Below are 12,397 nucleotides of genomic sequence, written 5' to 3' on the forward strand. Positions count from 1 at the left end.
TATACTTATGCGATAATTTTATTTACTTTTAAAATTTTTTATTTACTTTTCCTTTTACTTCGAATGTTTAATATATACATACTAGCCTACTTTGCTAGATTAATTTATTTACTGTAAAGATATTTTGATTTACTTTTAAGTAAATTTTCTTTACTATGAATGTTTTCATTGTTAGAATTTATTATGTTGAATAACTTTGGATGACTTGTTTTCACTGTTAGAATTGGTACTACATAAAAATTTAATAACACTAATCTACTAGCTCAATTGGTAGAGCATTGTGCAAATGCGCAAAGGACGTGGATTCGAATCTTATGTAGGTGTAATGATCCCACATACTTACTTTAAGGATATTTTGATTTACTTTTTAGCGTTTTTTATTTCTTTAGACATAATTTGCTCCACTTTTGAATTTTTTTTTTTAAGGTATTTTGAGGAAGATGTAGAGTTGAGGTTGGGTCCTTAGCCAATCTTTAAAAAAGATAACATTTTTGAAGTTTTTTTATTTAAAGAAAAGTCGAGGCCTCCAAACCCAATTTATTGTTTGTATGTTTTAGAGCTAATTTGATTTATTTGATAGTTTTTTTGATATACTTTTGAGATGTTTTGAATTACTTTAGAATATTTTGTATTTACTTTTAGAGGTAACCTATGTAGAAATCGAACCTACATCTTTATGCATCCGCATAGTGCTCTACCACTTGAGCTAATAGGTTTACTTTAGAGTCTTTTTTATTCACTTTAAATACATTTTTTATTTACTTTAGACAATTAATATAGGAATCTACATTTTCCAACCTTATTCATCTTTTGTATTTTTAAACCCAATGTAAACCAAGATGAGCTATTAACAGCCTCACTAATGTGAGAGTTCCCGGCTTTCGCTTTATTGCACGACATGAGACTTGGGTGAGCAAAGCATAGCAGCATCACATAACAGCTCCACCAAAACCTTGCTTGTTATCTATAATGGTGCAGTAGTGTCATGATAGACCATCCACTACTGCAACAAAGAATTTTCAAGGTGGTTAAAAATCAAATGTAAAATACCAAAGACTTGCACTTGTAGCTTTGTGGATTTGGAAAATCATCTTCGCACAATCCCTGCAGAAAATCAATCAGTAAGCTGCAAAAGTCATGGGGAAAATCATAAAGGTTTGATAGCAAAGCTCAATGGTGATAACTTGCCTGATATGATGTTCCTCATTATGTGTATGCTTTCCAAGCAATGAAGTCCATTCTGGAATCTCATTTAGGGTACAACAAGCAACATATACAGCTACAACACATAACAATGATGGTTTGAACCTCAAGGCTTCATATTCAACCAAGCATAACTCGATTAGGTAAATGAGAGATGTTCATGTTGGAAGCCAAGGTAAAAAGTTGCAAGTTAGAAGCTAAAGAAATTCTGGAAAAAGGTAAAAACAAGATTAAATTATAAATAAATAAATAATCAACACACCCTTTTGTTTGACCGAGAAGCCTTGAGAAACCTTAGCATGAAGACATAAGTTGTTGGCAAATTCAGCCAAAATTTTAGCTTCTTGAGGATGCTCTCTTGTGAATACAATAAGCATCAAAGCCACTTGTTTGCAAATATAAATATAGAAAGAAATTCATTTTGGATGCCACCCTTGGATACCAAAATATATCACTACCCACCCTTGGATGCCAAAAATCCTCGTACTTTGATGCAAGTAAAAGGGATGCAAGACCAACTAACCAACTGAAAACATTTTTCTTTATTGTAACTACTAAAAGATATCTGTCCAGCAGAGCTACTGTGAGGTGAAGTGTTTCTACTGAGAGATATCTGTCCAGCAGAGCTACTTTGAGCTACAATAACCTCTCATGCACTGCTTACCTCTCATTACATGCCAACTGCACAAAAATTGTTTCAATTGTAGGGGACCTTCAATTCCCCACAGCAGCTTCCACATCTACAATCCCTCTGATTTTAATTGCTCATGTATTATAATATAGTTTAGTTTTTTTTATTTACTTTAAAATATATTTGGTTTACTTTTACTTGGTTTCTATCTACATTTGAAATTGATGATATATTTGGATTCATTGGGGAATTTTGTCCAACAAACAGGAAAAAAAAAACAATCTACATTTCTCTGATTGCTCATATACTATACAAATTATAGGTTAGTTTTTTTATTCACTTTAAAATGTAATTGGTCTACTTTAACTTGGTTTCTATCAACTTTTAAAATTGATAAAAATAAAATAGGAAACATTAATAGTTTAATTTTAGGATAGTATGTACAAGTAATTTAAGCTTATGTTCAGCTTCAGTACAGAATAATTAACAAGTGTCTAAAATCAAAGCTCCAAAAAGTACAAAAATGTAAGCTAAAACATCCAAAAATTCATATAAATTCAATCTATATAAATTTATAACAAGAGTTCACTTAATTCACATAAATTTGTTCGAAAACTCACCAAAATTCACATAAATTTGGATGCCAGTGTAATCATATCTAGTTGATTAGGTAAAATCTAGCAACAAAATCAATCTCTAATTGAAGAACTGGTAATACTAAATGTAAATTTGAAATCAAAATTGAACGTATGAAGAAATTCAAAGAGTTCAATTTAAGAATTAACGATAAATCCTAAATAATGAAATCGAAATTCAATAATTACAAACAGAGAGAAATAAAACTTCTTACCTCATAAGTTGCTTCAATGGAGTAGAGAAAGCTCGGAACTCGCGTCGATTGAGTAACGAAAGCTTGGAAGCCGCATCAATGGAGAATTATTCAGTGCACTTGCTTCAATGGAGGAGAGAGATTGACCGGAAGAGAATTTGGAGTGAGAAAGTTGCGTGATGAATCTGGGCTGTTAGATCATGCGCCATATATATATATATATATATATATATATATATATATATATATAAAGAATTAAGATCATGTGAGAACCAAGGTGAATAATAAGAACTAGGAACTAATCTCAACCATTGATCGCACTCCATCTAATAGCTCACATTGCACCCGCTCTCATTAATGGCATTCTCGTAATTTCGCTGTTTTCAAACTTTTTTTCAGTTTTTTTTTTTTTTTTTTTTTTTAACTTTTAAGGCAATTTCATTTACTTTAAGACCGATTTCATTTACTTTTACTAAATTTTATTTACTTTTGAGATATGAAACTAGAAACTACTTTATAAAATTAAAATATTAAAAAAATTTCATTAATGACATGGGAAGCATGTGAGTCGTCCGATTAACATGATCTAAGGGCCTAGATAAGTTCCTAGTTCTTATTTTAGCCTTTGTTCTTATATATATATATATATATATAATCTTTTGGGACATTAAGGGCACCGATTATATATATATATATATATATATATATATATATATATATATATATATATATATATATATATATATATACATAAAATCTTTTGGGACATTAAGGGCACCGATTAACCGGTGCTATTATGCACTTTTCCCACCGGTTTTGAACCGGTGCCAAAGAAATCAGTTTTTGGCATCCCTCAAATAAGCACCGGTTCAAAACTGGTGGGATAAGTCGGTTTTGAACCGGTGCGAAAATGCTATTTTCTACTAGTGAATCAAATTGACAAATTAAAATATTCAATATTGAATTTTTTTTTTTTTTTAAAAAAAACATATTATACAATACAAGTAATGATCCGGGACATCATTCGAGCCAAAAAAAAATAATTAAATCAATTTTCAATACCCAAATTAAATTTTTATAACCGATTGTATTTATTTTGGGCTTAATTAGAAAGATGAATTATTACAATGTTTTTAAATTGATTTGACTCATTTAATTTGTAACTAATATGTATTTAATAAATTCATCCTTATAAATTAGACCAGGAAAATGATACACTTAATGGTCAAACCTCTTGGAGTCTTGGAGAAACATTTTGCTAGGTGAGATTGTGTTAGGTGAGTATTTATTTACTATATCTTATTTGGCATGAAGTAGATACATTTTGTATGCTTAATTCATATTTTACGTGTATAAAAAATCAACCAATATTAATTATACAATATATATGTTTTATGCAATTATTTGCATTTTGGTTCAATGATTGTGTAATATGTAGGATTTGGTATATTTCAATATGAGATTCCATTGGTTAATTTTCTTTATAGTCAGGTTGATATAAAAATATTCATTCAAAGTTCTCGAGGTTAGTGTAAAATTCTTCATTATTCACTACTTATGTTAGGCAGTTGAATATTGGTTTATGGTTCATTTGTGCATCCAATAATTTAGAATGGGTATTACATGTATTATTGAAATAGGAAATAATGCATGCTAATTAATTAGGTTTCATGTAATTGAATATGAAGAATGTCGTGATTGGTAAGTTTAGCACCATTTAAAGTAAGATCAATGTTTTGTCAAAAAAAAGTAAGATCAATGTTTTACAAAACCAATAAATTGACGCAAATAAGGAAGCAACATTATAAGAAAAAATAAAAAAACTTCATAAGAGTCTTAATGTGATTTATTTATAGAAAGTTTTCCTATCAATGTTTAAATATTTTTTGATATGAAAAAGTATATTATTATACCAACATAAATCTGTACAAAATGATTAAAAAAATATTTAAATGATATCCACAATCTTCCATTCCAAAAATAAATAAAAAACTGAAAAAAAAGAGGATAAACCCGGGACATCGCCCGGGTCACTAACTAGTTTTCTATTCAATTTCCAACAAGTTAATTAGACATCTAATTGATAGACTGATAACTTTAATTGTGCACCAAGAGCGAGAACTGACCTAATTATCTCCATACAAACCACTGGAGCATAAGTCTCGTAGAAGCCGTTTCCAAGTTGTTGTGAGTAGCCTTTTACTACGAGACATGTCTTGTGCTTTTGGATGGAGCCATCTTCATTGAACTTGGTCTTGTCTATCTTATAGACCCATTTGAGGCCTATAACTTCCTTGCTTAGCTTGTCTTGTGGCTTTTCAACAAGCTTTCATCTATCATTCTTCTCTATCATCTTGATCTCCTCGTTCATGGTGTCGATCCATTTTTCTTCTCAAGCTAATTTTAGAAAGTTTTGTGGTTCGCTTATAAGAAGTGCCATGATTGCACTCGTAGTCTTCTAAGTAGCCTAGGGGATGCCGATCTCGATGTGAACGTCGAATTTCTTGTGTTAGACTTGATTTTGGTGTTGGACTTGAGCTTGATGGTGATCTTGGGCTCCTTGATGATGATGAGCTTGGATTGCTTTTTGATGATGGACTTGTAAATGATTGTGTAGGTGATTGACTTGGGCCTTCACCTTGATCTGGAATTGGTGGTGGAATGACTGCTACTAGAACTTCTAGAGTGTTCTCGTTCCATTGGCATTGTGCTCCTTCGTCAAATATGCCATTTCTTGAGATGATCAACTTCATGGATTCAAGCTGATAGAGACGATATCCTTTAGACTTGTCATTGTATCCAATGAAGATACATATTTCTCCTTTACCATCTAACTTATCCCGATTCTCCTTTGGGACGTGGGCATATGCAATGCACCTGAAAACTTTGAGGTGCTCAACCCTTGACTTTTGTTTCTGCCAAGTTTTCATAGGGTTTCATGCTTTTTATTGATTTTGTAGGAGACCTTTTGAGGGACAATTAATATTTAGGTAGAAAGCTTCGGCCCAAAAATATATAGGTATATATTTTCCTTACATCATACTACTAGCCATTTAGCCAATTGTTCAGTTTCTCCTTCCCACAACACCATTTTGTTGTGGTGTGCGGCTAACTATGAGCTCTTTTTTGATGTCATGTGCTTTACAAAATTTGTTGAATTCATTGCTTGTAAATTCTCCCCCACCATCGGTTCGTAGAACCTTTATTTAATGCCCATTTTGTTTTTCTGTGATGGCTTTTAATCTGCATGAAGTGAGATAACACTTTTGATTTTTTTCTTCCAAGAAATACACGACCCACATCACATGCGAAAAATCATCAATAATCAACAGGAAATATCTTTTTTCGCCAAGAGACGGATTCTTGATAAGGCCCCATATTTGCATGGACAAGTTTTAATGGAGCTCTAGCCCTCCAAGATGAGGTTGGGAACGGTGATCTATGCATTTTGCCATAAATATAACCCTTATAAATTTTCTTTTCATTAATGATTGGTGGAAACTCAATCATCATTTCTCTATTTTTCAACAGTTTTAAACTACCAAAATTTAAATGACCAAATCTTAAATGTCACAAGGTGGACTTATCCATTATTGAACTTAGGGCAATATTAGACTCCAATTGCATTTTAAGTGGAAATATTGTATTACGATTTATTTTAGTAGTAGTGCTTAATTGTCCCTCTTTCTTATTATATTGTGGCATTGATTATTGTCAAATTTCACCAAGTAGCCTTTTTGGACTAATTGACCCACACTTAATAAATTTTGCCGGGGACATAAAAGATGTTGGGGATGAAGTTAGAGGAACCATTTTTTGTTTTAACAACAATTGTTCCTTTTCTGTGAATTTCATGATTACTTCCTTTACCAAATGTTATCCTAAGAAGTCTCTTCATTGACCTTTGGGTTTTTCATAACCTTTTGAATAATTTCTCAGATATCTTGGATGATAAAGATTGATTTCATTTGCATACTCCATTGATCATATTCTCCCCATTAAAACTTTAAAAATAGGTACCTAGTTAACTTGAGGATTAAAAATGTTTGTGTTATTTGAATTTAGATGGAATTGGTGTTAATATGAAATTTAGAAGAAGAATGAAGATTTGGAGGCTTTGGGTTGAATAGGCTCTTATACCAAATGTTGGAATTTGATGCACGAAAATAGTAGTGGGCTGGTACTGTAATGTATTTTATTGCATGGGTTGATACATACACAAATGCATGGCAGACCTTGTATTTTTAGTAGTGATATGTCAATTATATCACCTCCACTGACATACTACGGACAGGCTAAAGTCGTATCACCCAATCAAAAGTAATTTCTAAAATCACTAATTAAAATAGATAGGGAAGTAGGGTCAAATCCACAGGGAAACAATGTTATTTTATTTCTAATAAATTATTATAATCTAAATTATCAAGTGACCAAATTATTTTTTTATGAGAATTAACTAAGGAAAATAAATAAACCAAAGCAAATTAAACTAGGGAGAATAAAAGTAGGGAGAAATCAATAAATAAAAGCCTAGGGTATAGGTTCACCAATAATTGATACTCCGGGATAAAACATAATAATTAGTTATTAATGCATAAATTAACCAGATTATAAAGGGCTTTCGCTACGTATTATAATCACATAATTAATCTATCGGTATTAAATCGCATCTCTCGAATCTTGACTTAACCATTTATAAATTAACTTGTCTATTGAAACTAAGCCTAAACATAAATTCTCATCTCTCGAATCTCGAATCAATATTGCATAACTCATACAATTAAACCTGCGCAAATCTAATTGCATAGCATTATAACAATCAATAGGAAATTAACCCACAACATTAAAAATCAACAATATAAATTATCCCTTCATATTAATCATAGATCCCCAAGAACCCTAGTATTAAACTACTCATGCATAATTAAAACTAAACTAATAAAAATAATTAAATTAAGCATGATCAAAAGCAATAATTATAAAATTAATATGAAGACAATAATAACAGAGACATGAGAAAAGCAATAATAAAAAGAAGGCTAAGCAATAAACTGTAATTTACGAACAAGTTATGGAATATAACAAAACTAAGACTAAAGAAAAATATAAAAGCTAACTAATAATCCAAAACTTTAAAGCATTAACTAGAAAAGACGAAACGAGATAAAAACTATCCAAAATTCCTAACTAGCGTGCAAAAAGCCAAAAACTAAGAACTACAGTATCCTCCTAACTAACGAATATATCAAAGCTTATTATTAAAATATATAAAGCTGCCAAAGCTAATCTCCTTCCCATACTAGGATTTATCCAATTACTCGGTATTATATTAGGCCCAAAAGCTGAACAAAACCTTAAGTAGTAGCTCGCGGCATACTCATCTGATCGGGCCTGTATTTATACTCGCTCATTGTAGGGAATATTTCAAGCCATTAACCCCAAGCTTGAACCCCACTGTAATCATACACTTAAGCATGGTGGCGTCCAAAGAGAAGGAAGTTAGAGCAAAAGAGTCGCCAACAAGTTTTAGGAACTTGTAAACCGTTCACAAGGTGAAGATTACACCCTTAACGATCCAGGAGATCGTCAACTCCAAAAGGTCTTGAACCAAATAGGGTTCGGGGATGAGGGTACAAATCCAACCTAAAAGAGATTGAACCTGCCCTAAATATAGGCCTCTACTTCATTCTTCTCGTATTCATGTGCGCTTTCTGACTAACATGCAAACAATAGGTTAACCCTAAACCTGTTTAGTCTATGTTGGTTGAATTTAATGCACCAGAAAACTATTATTAGCGATCACTTGAATTATATTCATATTAGCCCTAAACAAGATTATTAATTATCTTATTAAGCGTGATTACAAGTACAAATTCCCTTTAAACATGCATAAAAGGCGTGATCAAGCAATAACAATAAATAAGCATCAAGCAACATGATAATTATAAATCATAATAATCATAATTAAAATAATCATGTTAACGCTAAAGCATAATAATAGCAAGATCCTAGGCATGATACTAACAAGATTAATAACAAATCCTAGCATGTCACTAAACAATAAAAATCAAAGCTTTAAACCTAACATGATACTAACATGGTATTTAGAAAAGAGTAAAAGGCATCCTAAACATTTTACTAGAAAGCAATAATAACATCCTAAGCATGATATTAGGAATCAAAATAGGAACCTAAACATGATTTCTATATCATAATATCAATAAAACAATTAAAGTACTTACTTGGATGCCTCGTGTCTCTTTCTAATAACAAAATACACGCGTTAGTAACGTCAAGGAAAATATTAAACAAAACAATCAAATTAAATAATTGAAATAGAGATTTGGGACCAAACCCTCAGAAATTATAACCTTTCACGTCTAGGGCGAAGGCAACTTTGAACTCGGCTAGGTGTGTCTAGTGCTAATGTATGAGGAATTGTGTTTGAGGGAAGGTTTAAAAAAGAATAGAGAGAGAAGGAAAGCTTTTAGCTTTAGAGAGAGAAAGAGAGAGATGATGATTGTGAATGAATAAAAACGGAGGTTCAGGACCCTATTTATAAGAAAACAGTCCGGAAATAGGTAGAATTTGATAAGGAATAAAACTCCACTCTGTCGCTGCAAAACCGACCTTGTCGCTTGGCGACAAGGCTTGTCGCGTGGCGACAGGCCTGTCGTCTGGCGACAGCCCGGATTTCTACGCGCTTTCCAACACGGAGTCCACATATGAATCAAAATTGATTTGTAAAGTCCGTATGAAAATTGAAATCGTATTTTTCATAACATAATATTTTATTCCAAGTAAAACTTATCAAAATCTAATTATTAATTCTAATCTTATTAGGATTAAAGAGAACCTTCTAAAGAATTCTAGAAGACTATAATCAATTCTAATAACTTTAGGAGTAACAATTAACATTGGGCCCTCCCCTAGATCATTGGGCCGCATGTAAAGATCAAACCGGGCCTAGTTTAGTGTTTTGGCCATAACTTCCTCATTATTCATCGGAATTGGGCTTATAATATATCGTTGGAAAGCTCTTTGCAAGCCCCATCCAACTACACTATTATTGGACCCTTGTTGTGGACCAAACTAAACTAGATTGGCTTTTTTCATAAAATAGAGTTGTTTTTCAAAAACAGAAAGAAAGAATTTTAATAAAAACTAACCGCAACACTTGACTTTTCACACTTTCACCTTATTCGATAATCATTCGACGCAAAAGGTATTCATCACTGGGTTTGGTTTTGGGGAGGCACATTTGGGTGTCTACACTCATCTGGTTCTTTTATCCTTGGATTTGTATCGTTGGGCTATTTAATGTTTGGTCCATTTTTCTAGCTTGGTCTATAATTGCAACTTGGACTTTAAAATATTCGGTCATAAATACGATCCGACTCTAATATCTTCGTAGCGGCTCATAAGTTCGGAAATCGTCATAAATCTGCAAATTCCTACAAAATAATACCAACTCTACAAAAACACTAGAAAACGTATATTAGTAATAAAAATAGCTCCGCAGAGCTCAAATAAGTACAAATATGACCATGGGACGGGGAATAAAAATATATATAACTTAGACTCATCAACTACCATATTCTAGCTAACTCTAGATATTTTGACTTTCTTAATTATCAATACTAGACTACATTTTTCTAGGCATTTAAAGATAGCCTATTCTAGAGTTTTCTAGCTAATTATATTAAAAATAGCCTATTCTAGAGTTTTCTAGATTAATCTATTTTAACACCAATCCCATCTATAATATTATTAAAACTCAAGGGAACAACTTGGTACCGTCATGTGTCACCCTTCTCTCAACATGACTAGACGACATATGAGTGTGATATGGAATCCTATGTGTCACGTCATTTGCTCATTGTGAATGGTTCAACATAGCGACATGTGTACCATTAATAACTTTTATTGTTGCACAAAAAATAAAAAAAAAAATAATAACTTTTATCGTGTAGTTATTTTCTAAATGACTCTTGGTCTTTAATCTATCATGGATTCCAATGAACAAGAAAAACCTCAATTTAAAATGCCTTAAAAACATCCATTAATTATTTTACGTGCGTTATTAAGGAGAAAACCATGATATCCATTAACTATATGCTATCACATGGTCATTCATGACATCCATTAACTATATCCAGTGTAAGTGTACAGTAAACATTGTTCTCATTTGTGTTTAGATTTTGTAATTGGGGACTTTTGTCCTTCCCTTGGACTAATTGAAACCATTATTTCTATACCTTTCATATTTAACTAAAGAAAAATTGCCGGGAATAATCCGACCTTTGCCTCATTTGCCCAAAATAATCGAAAAATAATCCGATCTTTATACTCAATCCGCTCCCAATAGTCTCAACCGGCCAACTAACTTGGTATAACAAGTTACTTGACACGTGTCGACCTGCGATTGGTCAAAAAATTAAAAAAACTAAAAAGTTTAAAATTATTTTCTAAGAAAAATAATTAATTGATTATTTAAAAGGGGGAAATCACCCACCAGCCCAAGCCACCCTTCCCGGCACCCATTCCCGTCGGTTCAGCTGCCGGACTCCCCTACCCCGCAGCGCCGGCCACTCAGACCCCCTCCCCCAGCGCCGACACCCGCCCTCCCCACCTCCCCCTCACCACCAACCACCCTTCCACCGCCATGAAAAACCCACTTTCTCGGCAATCTCTAAACACCTCGACAACCTCTCGTATTATCGCAAAGACGCAAACATTCCATAAATCCTTCCATCCCCACCCGTCTCCGTGCGATCCCGACATCCTTACCCGTCCCGATTCCGACCCCTCTTCTCTTCAACCATCTCGTTTCTTGGGATATGGGTTGGTGGGCTTTCAAAGGAGTTTTGGGGTTGGTTAGGATGGGGCTCCGGTCGGTGCGGTCGGGTTCGGGCTGGGAGTGGTGTTTTTGTCCGGTGGGGTACGGTCAGGTGGGGATGGTGGTGGCCTAGTGGCTGAAGGGGGATGGTGGTGGTTGTTTTTCTTTAAATTAGATTTTTTTTCTTTTTTAAAAAAATTTGATTAATTTTTTTTATTATTATTTTTTTGATCAATCACGTGGTGACACGTGTAAATTAAACTTTAAAAAAAATAAAATTACCTACATAAGCGGTTACAAGTCACTTGGGACCATTTTGAGAAGATTGACATTAAAGGTCAGATTATTAAAAAATAATCGAAAGGTAGGATTATTTTAGGCGGATGAGGCAAAGATCGGATTATTGCCGGCAATTTTTCCTTTAACTAATTGTAACTGATGACTTTTCTTTTCTTAATCTCTTTTGTATTAACCGAGACATGTAAAGATATAACAGTTTTATATTGTTTGATAAATGTGGAAATGTATCATACTAAACAATTCTCATTCATCCAATCTTCAAATAATTGACTATTGTGCATTGAAATTGTTCTGAATTCAAATTTTACATGTTATTAAGAAGTATTGTACTAACATAATTTTATTATGAATGATATTTTTTCCAAAAAAAAAAATAAATAAATAAAAATAATCAGGGCATTGCTCGAGTCACAAACTAGTTTAGATTTAGAAAGGAAACACAATCATAAGTTAACCCTAGTTGAAAAATTAATTAGTAGTCTACAGTGAACTGTATGATTATTTAAGCGTATTGTGCATAATGTCTGCTTGCCTGTTGTACTCATAGCTAACTGTCGCTTGTTGCTCGTGAGTCATCACTAGCTGCTGCAGCTGC

The 12,397-nt window shown here is 32.8% G+C and overlaps 1 long non-coding RNA gene across 1 annotated transcript; it reads right to left on the reverse strand.

Annotated features, from left to right (window-relative positions):
• Window positions 1–728: 728 nt before the first annotated feature.
• On the reverse strand, window positions 729–2,853 carry LOC145584930 (uncharacterized). The gene is made up of 3 exons (XR_014100451.1): window positions 2,685–2,853; window positions 1,189–1,279; window positions 729–1,104 (listed from the first exon to the last, which is right to left on the reverse strand). It is a non-coding gene; the product is annotated as an uncharacterized LOC145584930 (long non-coding RNA).
• Window positions 2,854–12,397: the final 9,544 nt, after the last annotated feature.

This window comes from Chenopodium album, chromosome 16 (assembly GCF_948465745.1).
Source record: "Chenopodium album chromosome 16, dcCheAlbu1.1, whole genome shotgun sequence".
In the NCBI taxonomy this organism is placed as follows: domain Eukaryota; kingdom Viridiplantae; phylum Streptophyta; class Magnoliopsida; order Caryophyllales; family Amaranthaceae; genus Chenopodium; species Chenopodium album.